Consider the following 13,960-nt stretch of genomic DNA (forward strand, 5'->3'; position numbering starts at 1 on the left):
TGATTATACAAAATAGCTTAAAAGCCGCTTGCATATTGCCGGCGATTGCTAAAAATCGGTGACATACGCATGTGAAAAAAGTGATGCGCCAATTACGAACCGCCTTTCATCCTTCTAATTTAGAATGAGCAATTCCTCTCATTTTCTTTTCAACTAACGTAAGTGATAACGAAATTCTTATTTTTCATCCAAAACGCACTCCGAGAATACGTTACAAACGAAACTTATACCCTTCAGAATTCAAATATAAAATTAATCCCAATATCGCAATTAGAAAAAGATGTGAAAATGTTGATTACCCCAAATGGATTCAACGTGAAAACGCTTATAAAAGCAATCAAGACATTAATGGTCGAAAAGTCATTTTGGCATGAAACGCGCGAAAAATGTTGATTCCTTTCGGAAATAAACGCAGTGCGATGAATTTCATCGTACCGACTTACTGAGGGTGTCAAGCAAGCAACAAGGGCCAAACTTTACACTGTCTCTGCGGCTCACCGAAGTATGTCTGCTATAGCTAGCGGCAAACTTAATCCCTCACTGCGGTTACAGCGAATATTCGGGGAGATCAAGAGGGGGGGGGCGGAGGAAAGGGGGGGCGCAGAGGGCCCCGAGTGACCCTAAATTAACCGCACCCTGTGACGAAATGAACTATTCAAGCAGTGGTAAAAATGATACAAGCAGTCAGGCAAGGCTGACATACTATGCTGCGAAAAAAATTCCCGACAATCCTATCGTTTGCGCATGATCTAGGAATGTTAGGACAGTCCCGCAACAGCGCAACTTGGATGCCTCGGTTACGGTTGGTAGCCGCCGGCGAGTTTTTTTTGAACCGGTTTGCGTACATGGCTCCCGCCTATAGTTTCGTGGAGTTTTATTATTTTCATATTTACTTAATTTATGCATTTCCCTCCTCTTCGTAATTTTCTTCGGCCGCAGTTTTCCGCTCATGCGTCACGGGGCGATTTAGAGGGGAAAATTAGTCTTCCTGGCCGTAAGGCGTGCGAAGTCGTGTCTCGTGTCGCCCTGCGGAGGGCGCACTTCAGAGACGGAACATCTTAAGGTGATTCGTCAAGCTCAAAAGAAGTGGTTGAACTGGCATGCGATATATCGCATCTTTTAGGTCAAAAATCTCGGCAGATTTTGAATTTTCAGTAAATAAAAGGACGATAGCCCCTGCGCATGAGCCTAAAGAATCATTCTAAACCCAAAAATCGGCAAAATTCAGAGAAATGAAAGCAGGATAGTGTTTGGAAAAAAACCTCGCATTCGATACCGAAATCGATAGCCGAATCGAATGCGATGTTTTTTTCCAAACACTATCCTGCTTTCATTTCTCTGAATTTTACCGATTTTTGGGTTTAGAATGATTCTTCAGGCTCATGCGCAGGGGCTATCGTCCTTTTGTTTGCTGAAAATTCAAAATCTGCCGAGATTTTTGACCTAAAAGATGCGATATATCGCATGCCAGTTCGACCACTTCTTGTGAGCTTGACGAATCACCTTAAAGACTCCGCAGTAACACTGCCGTGATAGCGAAGAGAGCAGTGAGTGTCAAATTTTCGAAATCTTGTTTAGTTCAAAATTCATCGAATCTCTTTGAGATGAAATCACTGAAATAGTTAAAACGGAAAAATTCATCATCATTGTATGAAAACGAGACACATGAGAGAGTCCTAAGTGCGCAAAAAATGACATAGTTTCAGGCAAGACAGCAGTGAGTGACATTATTCCTCCAGACAGTCGATGAAAACTCAGTATTCAGTTGATCCGACATTTTAATGCATTTCACATTGTACATGCAATTTAGATGATGAAACACGATGCGTGGTGCGTCTATAATCCTCTCATTGTCAAACAGCCCAATCTGATGGATGCATGTTTCCTCAATTAGTTAGTTAGTTGAATAGTTACTTATTATTGTTTCTAGACATTTAGCTGTTGAAGCTATTAATGTCTCTGCAGGATTTCTGGAAGTTTAAGTTATATTACAAAAGCTAACGAAATGGAGGTGAAAAGGTTCAAATGGTTGCAACGCGGCGATCATCGAAAGATAAATGGGTTACGAAAAACTCCGAGGAAAAAAATAAATATTTTCCTCGATAGAAGCTTGAAAACTTAAAAAATTATGCTCATCCGTAGATGAAAATAATTTTCCTCGACGGTTTCCAGTTTCGAAGAAACCTAAACACAACGAATATTTTACTTAGAAAACCAAGAAACCGCTGAGGGTATCTACTTTCTTGCAGAACACACCCTATATTTCTTAGAGCAAACTCTTTATTCCCAGATTCAAACTAGCCTTGAAATCTACAGAATTTTCCATACCTTGAGCGAGTCATTTTGTCAAACGGAGAGCAACGGACACCGAAAGAAACTCCAACAAAAACAGGTGAATTAGGGAGGGGGGAGGGGGCTAGGGGCATCAGAAAGGGGGGGGGGGGCACAGGGGCACTGACGCACTGAACTCGCCTAATCGAGGCGTTTATGGCACTACGAGAGTGGAAGCTGCCACGGGGCACTCAACACCAGAAACCAGACACTTGAACACACAGACTGAGTTGCTCCTCACATCGCGAAACCCGCTCGTGCTCGCTAACTTGCTGCAAGCGTTTCGACATCGCTGAAAAAAATTGCTACGGCGGCGCCTGCCGAACACACCTCGGGATCCCCCTCCCCCGCTTTCCCTCTCCACGCGGCATAACTTCGATGCAAAATGCGGCTACGGTGCACCAAATTTGTGAGATGCATTGGAAAGAAAGAAAAAAAAGTGAAAAAACGATATTATGTAGCATGGTGCCAACAAACCAGGATGTCTAGTTTTTTTCTTCGTTTTGGAAAATCCTGATTTTTTCCTAATATTTTATAAAAAATTCCTGATTTTCTCATTTTGAAAATTGCTGATATTTTTCTGATTTTTCTCGACTCCTGGCACGGTAGACAAAAAGCATTATAAGACTTTCTTTGCTGAGGAGATTTGCGTAGGGAAAATGCCTGATAAAACATCCGATTTTTCCGATTTTCCTGATATTTTCCTGATCGGCCAAAATTCCTGATATTTTCCGGTTTTTCCTGATGCTGGACACCCTGCGGTTTTTCAAAGTTTTTTTGATGACATCTTGATTATCCTTCACGAGTCAGAATTTTTTATTTTTGGACGATCAAGGTGTCAACAAAAACTCAGAAAAACTTTTTTTTTGACACCATGCTACGCAATCGTTTGCCTCAAGTTCACTGCAATCCAGGATCGCGAGATCGCGCAATTTCCAATTTCTACAAGCATGGGTGTTCAGTAGTGGTTCTTTTTCACAGCCTCTACTATTAAAATTTGATGGAAAACTCCGAGAGTATCGTGACCAAAATTCCATCAAGGCAATTGACTCTCGAAGTTAAAAACATTCGGTAGGAAAAGCGTCAGGGAACCTACGATTAGAGAGTATTTTCCGTTGGAAACTCAAATTCCAATTTCCGGATCCACCTTAAAAAAATCATTCTTCCGAAAAGAGGTGGTCTCCTTGTTCTTAATGCCTCCCCCTCCCCCGCGGACAGTCAAATTATACGGGGTTGTCACAGAATTTAGCATTTTTCTGATACATTTTCGTGAAATTCCTTGACCACTGAACACATTTTAGATTCCGTTAAAAAGACATATGTACAGTAAAAGCTTGCTTAGTCGAACTACGGTTACGGATTGCCGATTGAATCGATTGTTTAAGTGGAGAATCGATTAAAACGAATTGCCGCTTTGAAGTCGAATTTTTTGTTGGTCCCTACACAATTCGACTTACGGGCTACCACTGTAGTTAGAAATAATTTTCGGGTAAAATTTGTTGTTCGCAACACCATACCCATTCGAGAAAGCAAATGAAGGTGACTTGACGATTTTTCCCGGACATTTGGGTCAATTTCCCCGACATTTCCCAATTTTCCCGGTATTCTCTGACCGTGGCAACCCTGCACATATCAGCAAGAGTATGCACTGAGGAGAGGCTATTTTCCAGATTTTCTTCGGATAATCAAACTAGCGCGGCGCACGCGGACTGAAAAAACCATTTCAAATTTCCATCGAAAAGATTTGGCAATGGATTATCCTGGTTTTCCGCGTGAAATGGAAATGAGGTTCTGAATAATGTTTGCCCCTGGAAATTGAGGTGATGAGCCGATCGACTGAAATTATCGCCACGTGACTCCTCGTTCGAGCAGACATTATTTTTCGACGTTAAGTCGATCTTGCTTGGCGGTTCACCTTCCAACGGTCTGCTAACGACGACTCCGCGTCGATAAACGATGAATAATTGAGTTAAACGGTGGTGAGATGTAGAGAGGAGTAGCTTGTGATAATTTGATACTGTGGCACGAGAAAAAATAAGACCGCTACGCAAACCGCGACTCGTTGAACACCGATTTCAGGTGCGTGGCATGCTTTGCGATACATCGATTGATCTGTCATTTAAACCTATGGAAAATAATCGAGAAACAGGGTGTTTGTAACGAAAACCTTAATAATCGATTATTTACCACAGCTTTAAATGGGGAAATATCGATAGATCGCAAAGCACGCAACGCTACTGACGATTTCCGCCGTTAAAACTATCAAGCGGATTGAAAATTGAGTTATTCACATCTGCCATTCATAGCTGGAGTTAAATATTACAAGTTTGGATCTCATAACTAGGGTTCGGCTCTACCGGTCCAAACATTAGACTTCTATTACCGAACATTTTCTTTGAGTAAAACGGACTACTCGTCGGTCGGTTGGTTGTAAAGGGTGAAAGGTTTTCTACAATTTAAAAATTCTCTCACTGTTCCATGTCTGTTCATGACTTTTGAACATTCCCAAACTATTTCATGACTTTTTTTTCAAAAAATTGCACAAAAGCAAGAAAGAAAGAAAAAAAATTGTAACGCGAAGTCTTCTGAAATTTAAAAAATCTAAAATTTGAGAACTTTTAGGTAGATGTCCTAATTTTCGGCGAAAAAACGTGCAAGTGCCACGAAAAATAAGGAAATTGTTCGGCCACACTGGAAAAAAAAACAAATTGGATCTAGAGTCCAGACTCATGAAAACATTGACAAGAAAAAATACTCTAGATTCATGCAATCAGATTTAAGCTTAAATCAAAAGGAAATCCGCTCAAATTAAGAGGCTGGGTTCTTGATTTAAGCTTAAATCCGATTGAATCAAGAGTATTTTTTCTTGTCGATGTTTTGAAGAGTCTGGGCTCTACATCCAATGTGTTTTTTTCCAGTGCAGAGGATAGAGGCACTTGGTATGTGTTACATGGATGAGCCAGAAATGTTAGTTCCTGATTGCGAAGTGTGATCCAAATGACGTATGAGACCATTTGTTTTTCATTGACTCTTCTTTGGCATCGCGAAGAAAAAAAAAATTCACCAAGAACAAACAATTCAGTACAGTTATTTAACAAGTCTTTGTCTCTAGCGGTAGATGGTGCATTTCCTCGCTAGCTTATGGCCATTAAAACCGTGCGGTACACCGCAGTTCAACAAACTTGTCCAAACCTAATTTTACGCGTGAAAAGTCGCTTTTTCATACGGTTATTCGCCTACTGGTTAAACCACATTCACAGCTTTACATTGAAAAATCCAGTTGTATGCACATTCTAATGCTCAACGGTGCGATAAACGTGATTTAAATGAGACAGAAAGAGAGGGAGAATAGATGCAAGACGACGATTACAGCGAAACAGTCAACTACTCATGAGCTATGCCATTGTCCTGAGATTATGAATACCACTGGAAAAAATGTTGGCGATGCCGTTAAAATTCAAGAGTAAATCGTCTTATGAACACATTACCGCCCTCACTAAGAATAATATCCTACTTCTAATGAATACTTGTGCGCTTATTTGTTAATGGATTAAATGCGAAGCCGTCGAAAAATGATCAAAACAGGTGAGAGATCAGTAGATCTACGGCTTATTGACTTTGTGACAAAACCGGTCCCGGAACTGTAGAGGAAATCTGACCAAATTTAAATGGCAGGATACAAAGTTGGCATAAATTAAACTTCGCAGATGAGAAGTTGAAGGCAGGGACATTATACTCTAAAACCCCGCACTAACAATCTAAACGATGGATGAGACAACTACAAGTGAAGTTCGGAAGTCAACGCTTCTTTTCGCTTAATATAATGATGATTGATGAGTTTTCGCATTTTTGGTTAGTATTGCTTAATGAATCACTCACACTGAAAAAAAAAAAAAACTCCGGCCGTGGAAGCTGTACTTACGGGCTATATATAGACATACCGTCCGCGTTCCGGGCTTAGAGGCCGAAATTTCCAGGCGCAGCACCCGGAGCAGTCAAAGCTACGGCTCCGGTACCCAGAACTTTCCGCCTCTAAGCCCGGAACGACGGTATGTCTGTATAGGCCTTAACTTTTTTTTCAGTGAAACTTTTCGGTCAATGATAAATGATTAACATTGAACAAATCTAAGCGACACTGGAAAAAAAAAAAAAAAAAACACATTGGATCTTGAAAACATTGACAAGAAAATATACTCTTGATTCAATCGGATTTTTCCTTGAATCAAAACGAAATCCGCTAAAATTGAGAGGCTTGGTTCTTGATTTAAGCTAGATTCTGATTGAATCATGAGTACTTTTTCTTGTCGATGTTTTTAAGAATCTGGACTCTAAATCCGATGTGTGTTTTTTTTTTTTCTTCTTCTTCTTCTTTTTTTTCTTTTTTTTTCCAGTGGATAACTTTTCTGGAGTAACTCGGGCACAACATTGTGGGGGTGATAGCAGTGAACGGCCTCTATTAAAAATTGTAAATTTATTGTCTGGTTGGGATTAAGATTGCTCCAGAATTCACTGAAACGGTGGCGGCGCGGCGCGCGTGAGAGCAAGATCGGAAACGACCCGTTCGGATATTAGATAAGGGCCATGCGAGAGTCGAACCACGGACCTCTCGGCCGACAGTAAAAGTGGTCTGGGTTGCGTGATTTATCACATCAAAATCGTTGCATTTTGAGTTAGGTAAAGAAAGCGTCATATATCGAGAGTAGAGGAGGGCGAGCGACGAAAGGTCGTTCGAGGAGTCTTCGTTCGGTTTCGAGCAGGGCTTAACGCGTTCGCCTTGCGATCTGCGAGCCACGAACACTCGATCTTGTATTGTATCCCATTGGCGCCATGTCGTCCAGGAAGAGTCTACTTGTTATCAAGAGGAAGAAGAAGAAGAGGAAGAAAAAAGGCCAAGCCCAAATTCGGAAAAATGCTTAAATCTACGATAGATCGATATTAAGACAGCGTCATGCAGCACTGAAAAAACATTTGCTTGGATTGGTAGGCGCGGCGCGGTGGTCGGCATGAACACATATTAGCGCCTACAAGACTGCATGGATACTTCACGCATTGCGTCAAAGACAGTGCGGTCGCTCCGGTTAGCAGCGGACGGCGTGAGACGCATAGCGCCTACAAGACTGCATGAACACTTCACGCATTGCGTCCAAACACAGTGCGTGCAGCAGCAGTCGGCATGAAATGCATATCGCATACGAGACTGTAGGAATACTTCACGCGTTGCGCCAAACACAATGCGGTCAGTGCGGCGCGGCGGCAGAAGTTAAAATGATTAAACCACATTTATGTTTCTTCTTTCATAATTTTCTCGTACATTTCACATAAATGGAAGGCCTTGTCCACACAGAGATAGGTTTACGGAACTTAACTTCCGCGCCAAGTTCCGTGAACTTTTGGTAGTAATGTTGACAGGGCTTGCAAAAACTGTGTCCAACACGAGTTGACGCGTCATATGTACTCCTCCCCCTCCGGCGCGTTCACTTGATGGTTTTTATTGATGCTTCAAAATGAATGAGAAAGGGGCGGCAATATGCAGGCGGCAAGTATGTAAATCCGGCCCTGAATAATACTAAATTTCGGTTAGTGATTCTTAGTAGGACGCTTTTATCATATTCAGCTCGCACTTTTTCAATGAATGGGGTTCCGTTCCAAAGCTGCAGAAACGGCAACTGCGTAGAGATCTGCGCGGAGCAACAATAAAAGCAGTTCGGTGTTACTCACAAATTAACCTCGTAAAACTTCCAAAATGACTTTCACCGACGGCTGCAAGAAATTGGAGCTCTTCGGTCCCGCGGAATCTGGCTCCAACAGCTGATTATTCGTATGCGTTCCCGCTCTTGTGGCATGCTGATTGCTGCCGCCGCGCCGTCACCCGGAAGGAAGAGCACATTCATCTCGTCACTCTGCTGACGTAAGGGCGTTACTGCATTTTGCGGTGAGCCCTACCGTCCGTAAGACAACACACTTTCCAGGGCTCACTTGAAAATGAGGTTACGCTCTTACGTTAGACGGAGGTCAATGCACACTGCAATGTAACCGGACGGAACACAAGACAGGGAGAATTAGGCGTTTGAGTAAAAGACGTGCCTCCTCATTAAAATGTCGAGTAGAACACATTCACCAAATCAAAAATGTCGAAAATTATCTCATAAGCGAGGAGTTAACGTCTGCAGTTTCTGGTGCTACTACCTACCTATGGTGTAAAAGTTGCTGACGAAAACCAATTCTCTGATTCACTTATTGATGACTCACGGTACTGGACCAACTGAAGTCTCTAAACAAGTTTTCAGTATTAATAAACTCTATTTTTAATCTTAATGACCAAGACCAGGTTCAAAACGCTATTATTTTGAGAAATGCGTATCTCGTGGTTAAATGTCATTTTCTATTCAGTCAATGCTTGATCTGGCCATATGAGATCAAATTGAATTTTACCTGATGAGGAATTGTAAGCGTGAAACTCTTTTTTCAGCCTTTTAATGATCCAAATTCACAAAAAAACAGGTTTAACACACTAATTGCAAAAATACAAAACTCATAATGAAGTGTTATTTTTTAGTGCCGAAAATGCAAATCTCGGCATTTCTACCGTATTTTCTAACAGTCCGAGAAATTATTCAAAGTCCTGATGGAGCTTGAAAAAACATCATATTCTTGCTTTCCTCAAAAATTATTACACATTTATTCACAATAAAGAGGAATGTAGACAGCTTTTTTACTCTCCTGGAAAATGGTTTTTTCCGAGATACGCACTTCCTCACTTTCACCATTGATATGAAAATTACTTATCATACTTTCAATGTATGCAGTGCAAACAGTGATAAAAGTCAAAACATCAAGACCTAACTTTCCGTAGGGCGAGGTCGTACCAATATAAAACGCCTTCAACTGCGTATGATTCTGTGCAACACAGCAAAGTTGAAATAGTTGTATTCTTAGGTTCAAACCTAACTCGAGTGAATTCCTCTACCAAGTAAGGTTTGTCGAGGTTGCTAACTGTCATATTTCAAGTTACCTCCCACATTTTATACCTATTATTGCCCGTGACACAAATTTAAGCTTTAATTGATTTCAAAAGACTTAGCACTCAAATTCAACACATCAAGACCTCACTGCGGTCGAACCAATATAAAACGCCTTCAACTGCGTATGATACTGTGCAACACACCAAAGTTTAAATAATTGTATTCTTAGGTTCAAACCTAAATCGAGTGAATTCCTCTACCAAGTAAGGTTTGTCAAGGTTGCTAACTGCCATATTTCAAGTTACCTCCTATAGTTTATACCCATTATTGCCCGTAGCTAGCAATTCTTGTAGATTAGCTAAAAATAATAAGATCTGTCCAAACTGCAGCTTTCTACGTTGAATATTTGCCGAGATATCGCCCTTAGAAAAGTCAGGTTTTTGGCGTTATCCACTGCGGTAGTGACACCCTTGGTTCCTTCCACCTAGTTTCCATCCAAGTTTCACGTTTAGTAACCAAAGCGTTACTGACTGATGGAAGTAGGGTGGAAGAAACCACGGGTGTCATTACCGCGATGGATGACGTCAAAAACCAGATTTTTCAATCTCGGTTAATATTCAACGTAAAAAGTTGCCGTTTGGACAGATTTTATTATTTTTAGCTAATCTGCAAGAATCAAGCATCAAAATACGATTTTGTGACCAGCACAACTGGCCCATTACAAACGAGGGCAAAATTTACACAATTTTTTCTCTGATTTGGTCAAAAAATACTGGAGGGAGAAATATTTTTCTCATCGGTATGGTGAAAATTTTAAAAAATAAAAATAAATCAAGAGGAAGAGGACGGAAAAAATACCGTTCCATGTAACACAAGGACCAGACGCGCGCCACAAGTTCGCATCGACGCAGCACTCAAAATTCTGAGAGTCACTGGTGTGCTGGTGAGCTCCATGAAAGTCCATTACACTTGAATCGGTCCACGTTAAAAGTTTAAAAACTGCCAAAATCATAGTTCTAATGGGTCCTGGGTCCCACAAGAATGCCTGCCTTCTACGGTTCGTCAGATGATAGGCATGTTCGGGTTTTAACAGATCCGATTCACTTAGAAGCAAGGCGCATTCCCGCGGCGGCGATTTGGGGCATAAGACAGGGTTAAAAGGTGGCTCCGGTCTGGCCCATCCCAAAGCGATAAGTCAGTCGCTATGACTGATTGCCGATTGTGAAGCACTCGTTCCATTCGTAGCTCGTACGCGTTCCATCACGAGCAGACTTCTGGCGTTAGGTCTCTGTTGTCGAATTGTATATTTTTGTTCTTCGCGAGTTGGTAACACCAGAGATGGAAAGTGAAATTCCGAAGGACGCATAAATTTGAAAAAAAATGTGTAACTTGTTGATATTTCTCATGATGGGTCATTTACACGGAGAGTATAGGCCACTGGGCCCCATGGAGAGGCTTAGGGCCCAAATATGGCAGCGTTTTGTTTTGGTTTTTGAGGATGGGAGGAGATCATTGCCAACCTTTGACGGTTTTCACCTGTTGATGATAACCAGGTGAAAATCGTCGAAGGTTGGCAATGATCCCCTCCCATCTTCAAAAACCAACAAAGCCAATGTAGACACCGAGTCGATCTTGCAAACACGTGGCAGCCTTGCATCACGCATAGAGCTTTACATGCATTTACAACGTGAAGACGCAGCATTGAAAGCATGCTGAAATGCCAGTTGCCGTCTCTACCGTATATTACTATTCAGCAGACGCTTCCCCTCTGCGTACCCCGAACAACGCGACAAAATGTTCGGAGTTGACGTGAATGACAATTTTGAACACTTCTTTCAGGAGGCTCATCATGCGTTCTTCAGCATTCATGTCTACCTTCGAGGATGAATCGCGAAGTGTTTGAGGTGAGAGAAACATCATGAATTAATCCTAGAAGAAATTAGGTGTTGTTTTATTCATTAAAAGCTACTAAAAGTGTGCCAAGTTTTTCCTCTTTTCTGTTAGAATAATTACCATTTCGAAATTTCCGAACTTGTTCCTCATTAGATGCGTCAACACCTAGGACGATTCTTTTTCAAGATTTCTACCGCCCTAGCGCTCGGAATCCTCCCCCCCTCCGCCCGGAAATGTTAATGTGGGGACATTTGAGACATTTCTAAACTATAGACATCCCTCTTTCCAGTGAAAAATGTTTGACCTCAGATATCAAAGACATTTTCGCTCCTTCGTAAACAATTTTTGTCTGCGCCACTGTTCCTGACTTTATAATCCCAAATATGAAATTGTTTAACCATTTCTAAGCTTTTGCTAGTTGACAGTACGTAAGATTTTCCGCAGGTTTTCAATGTATGTCCTTCGAAAATAACAAGAACGGCCTTCTTCATTTGTAAAAGAGAGAACAGACGTTAGGAGGACTTGCGTTGATGAACTTTCGTTGCGCAAGCCTTTGCGGAAGTTCCAACCACACATCCAAGAATTATCAATGTTTCAAGTCGGAGTGACATTCCAGACGCTTGCTCGCTTTCTGAGATGATAAGGGATTGGCTGAATGTAAACAATAAAATTCTGCCTGAGTTGATGGTTGGCGTGCAAAAGAACAATGCTCCGCGCAGTCACCTCACGTCTGCTCGTAAACCAACGACACAATTTCAAGATGCGGAGTTGTGTACTTGTTGGTTGCAGCAGGTGCAATGCGTTGTGAAATACTCAGTCTGGTCAAATCTTGACTTATGTTTTGCCTCCATCCCAAAATTTTACGATACACAAACAACAAACATTGTGTGGCTGGGCTAACGCTTGAAAAATTTCGAGACTTTGAAAAATTTTGAGAATTTCCTGGAATAAAACTTGTAACTTATTTTATCGATCCGTGAAATTCTGAAAAAAGTAGAAGTCAGTGCGTTCTGAAACGACCTAAACTCGTCGCTTTAAAACCATTCATTCTACGGTTCCATTGTTTTTTTCACGCAATAACAGGTGCCACATCCCTTCAATTTTCAGAATCCAGTAATGTTGAAATTCAAAGGTTTCCTCGGCTTGAATAATTCGCATGTTACACACATTTTTAAAATGGTTGTTTCCGAACTGACAGATACATAGGTAGGTCATGTAGGTAGGTCTTATGATATACTTAGAATTCAAAAGGAAAGGAAAGGTACCATCAAAAGCCCCCTCCCTCTTGTAACGCACTGTTACGCTGGCTCAACCCCCCTCCCACCTAAGTGCGTTACGTAATACTTGAACGGCCCATTGGAGTGTCTCTAGAGCATACAGAAAATACAGAAGGTGGTGACAAGGCAGCCATCTTGAAGATTTGCTGTGACGTAGAAAATCACACGGACTGACGCGCTGTTCAAAAGAAAAAAAAAGTACATTTCATGATGGAACCTGTGCATTTTCAGTTACAGTCGAGCATTAATAGAAAAACATACTGAAACAAAAAAAGTCATAGTTACAAGTTTTTAGAACTAAAATAAGTGGGAAACTCACAACCTTTCCCGCTCCCTTTTAAACAAAGAGGTCTCGATTCTCCCGCGATCCTCTTGACCAATCAGAAGGGCGACTTCATTTTTAGCTGTGACGTGGAAAAGTACATTTCTCCGCTTGCCACCACCTTCTGTATTTTCTCTATGTTTCTAGAGGCTTTCTAAGAAGGCACTCTAAGGAAGACTCTCCAAGAGCCTGATGAGTGCACTGGAAAAAAAACACATAGGATCTAGAGTCCAGACACTTAAAAACATCGACAAGAGAAAATACTCTTGATTCAATCAGACTTAAGCTTAAATCAAGAACCCAGCCTCTTAATTTGAGCGGATTTCCTTTTGATTTAAGCTTGAATCTGGTTGAATCAAGAGTCCTTTTTCTTGTCAATGTTTTCAAGAGTCTGGACTCTACATCCAAAGGGTTTTTTTTTCCCAGTGTACTCTACTTTTTCTTACAGCCTCTTTCTTCTTGCGGGCGGAAAACGGGCGGATTCTCGCCGGACGAGGCAACGCGGCGTGCTTGGAGTTTATTAAGTCATCTTACTATCCGTCGCATCGCGGCGCGTTGCTTTCATGCGATGCGGCGGTCGCAAGACGCCGGCCGTCGCGACGCCGGCGGCCGCGCCTTCCCGCACGGCCGCGTCGACGAGGGAGTGCTCGCGCACAACGGGAGCATAAATATAAGTATCAATTAAACAGCCGAGCCGGGGCAACGGGGTGGGACGGAGAAGGGAGCGACGAATCGGCGAGCTAACGCGGGCATTAGCAACGCGCCGTTTGCGATGCGTTTCCGCCTCCGACGAGGACCTAAAAGCCCAAAGGCCTACTTAGCGTGCGCGTACTCCACTCTCCGGATTTCTCCCCGTCCGTCATCGTGAAATGCGTCACGCACAGAGCTCCAGTGTCCAGTGACATGAATAGAGTATCTGTATAGGGAGAGTACCAGAGACAAGAGACCCTCCACTGCAGGCCGATTCTTGAAACTGATAGACAAAGCTACAGACAAAGACGATAAAAGGGACTTGGAGGGATCCTATTGGTGGAAGCGGGTGGTGGCGATGGACATAGGAGGTACGTGATGGACTAACTAACGGCAACCCACCAAAGACCCGACAGTTAGTCCATCATTTTCTTCCTTAGTCTATAAGAACCAACCATGTCAACCAATAGGATCGCTCTATACTC

At 42.1% G+C, this 13,960-nt stretch overlaps 1 protein-coding gene across 12 annotated transcripts in view; it reads right to left on the reverse strand.

The window, feature by feature from the left end:
• Svil (Supervillin) overlaps nt 1-13,960 on the reverse strand; it is a 390,519-nt gene that overhangs the window by 279,504 nt on the left and 97,055 nt on the right. The window contains exon 1 of one of the 12 annotated variants that reach the window (XM_019058283.2): nt 2,329-2,667. The exons of the other annotated variants lie outside the window; for them this stretch is intronic. The gene's annotated coding sequence lies outside the window, so the exon portion shown is untranslated. Of the gene's footprint in view, nt 1-2,328; nt 2,668-13,960 lie in introns of those variants that run through there. 12 annotated transcript variants of the gene reach the window in all.

The sequence above is a fragment of the Bemisia tabaci genome, chromosome 2 (assembly GCF_918797505.1).
Source record: "Bemisia tabaci chromosome 2, PGI_BMITA_v3".
Lineage (NCBI taxonomy): Eukaryota > Metazoa > Arthropoda > Insecta > Hemiptera > Aleyrodidae > Bemisia > Bemisia tabaci.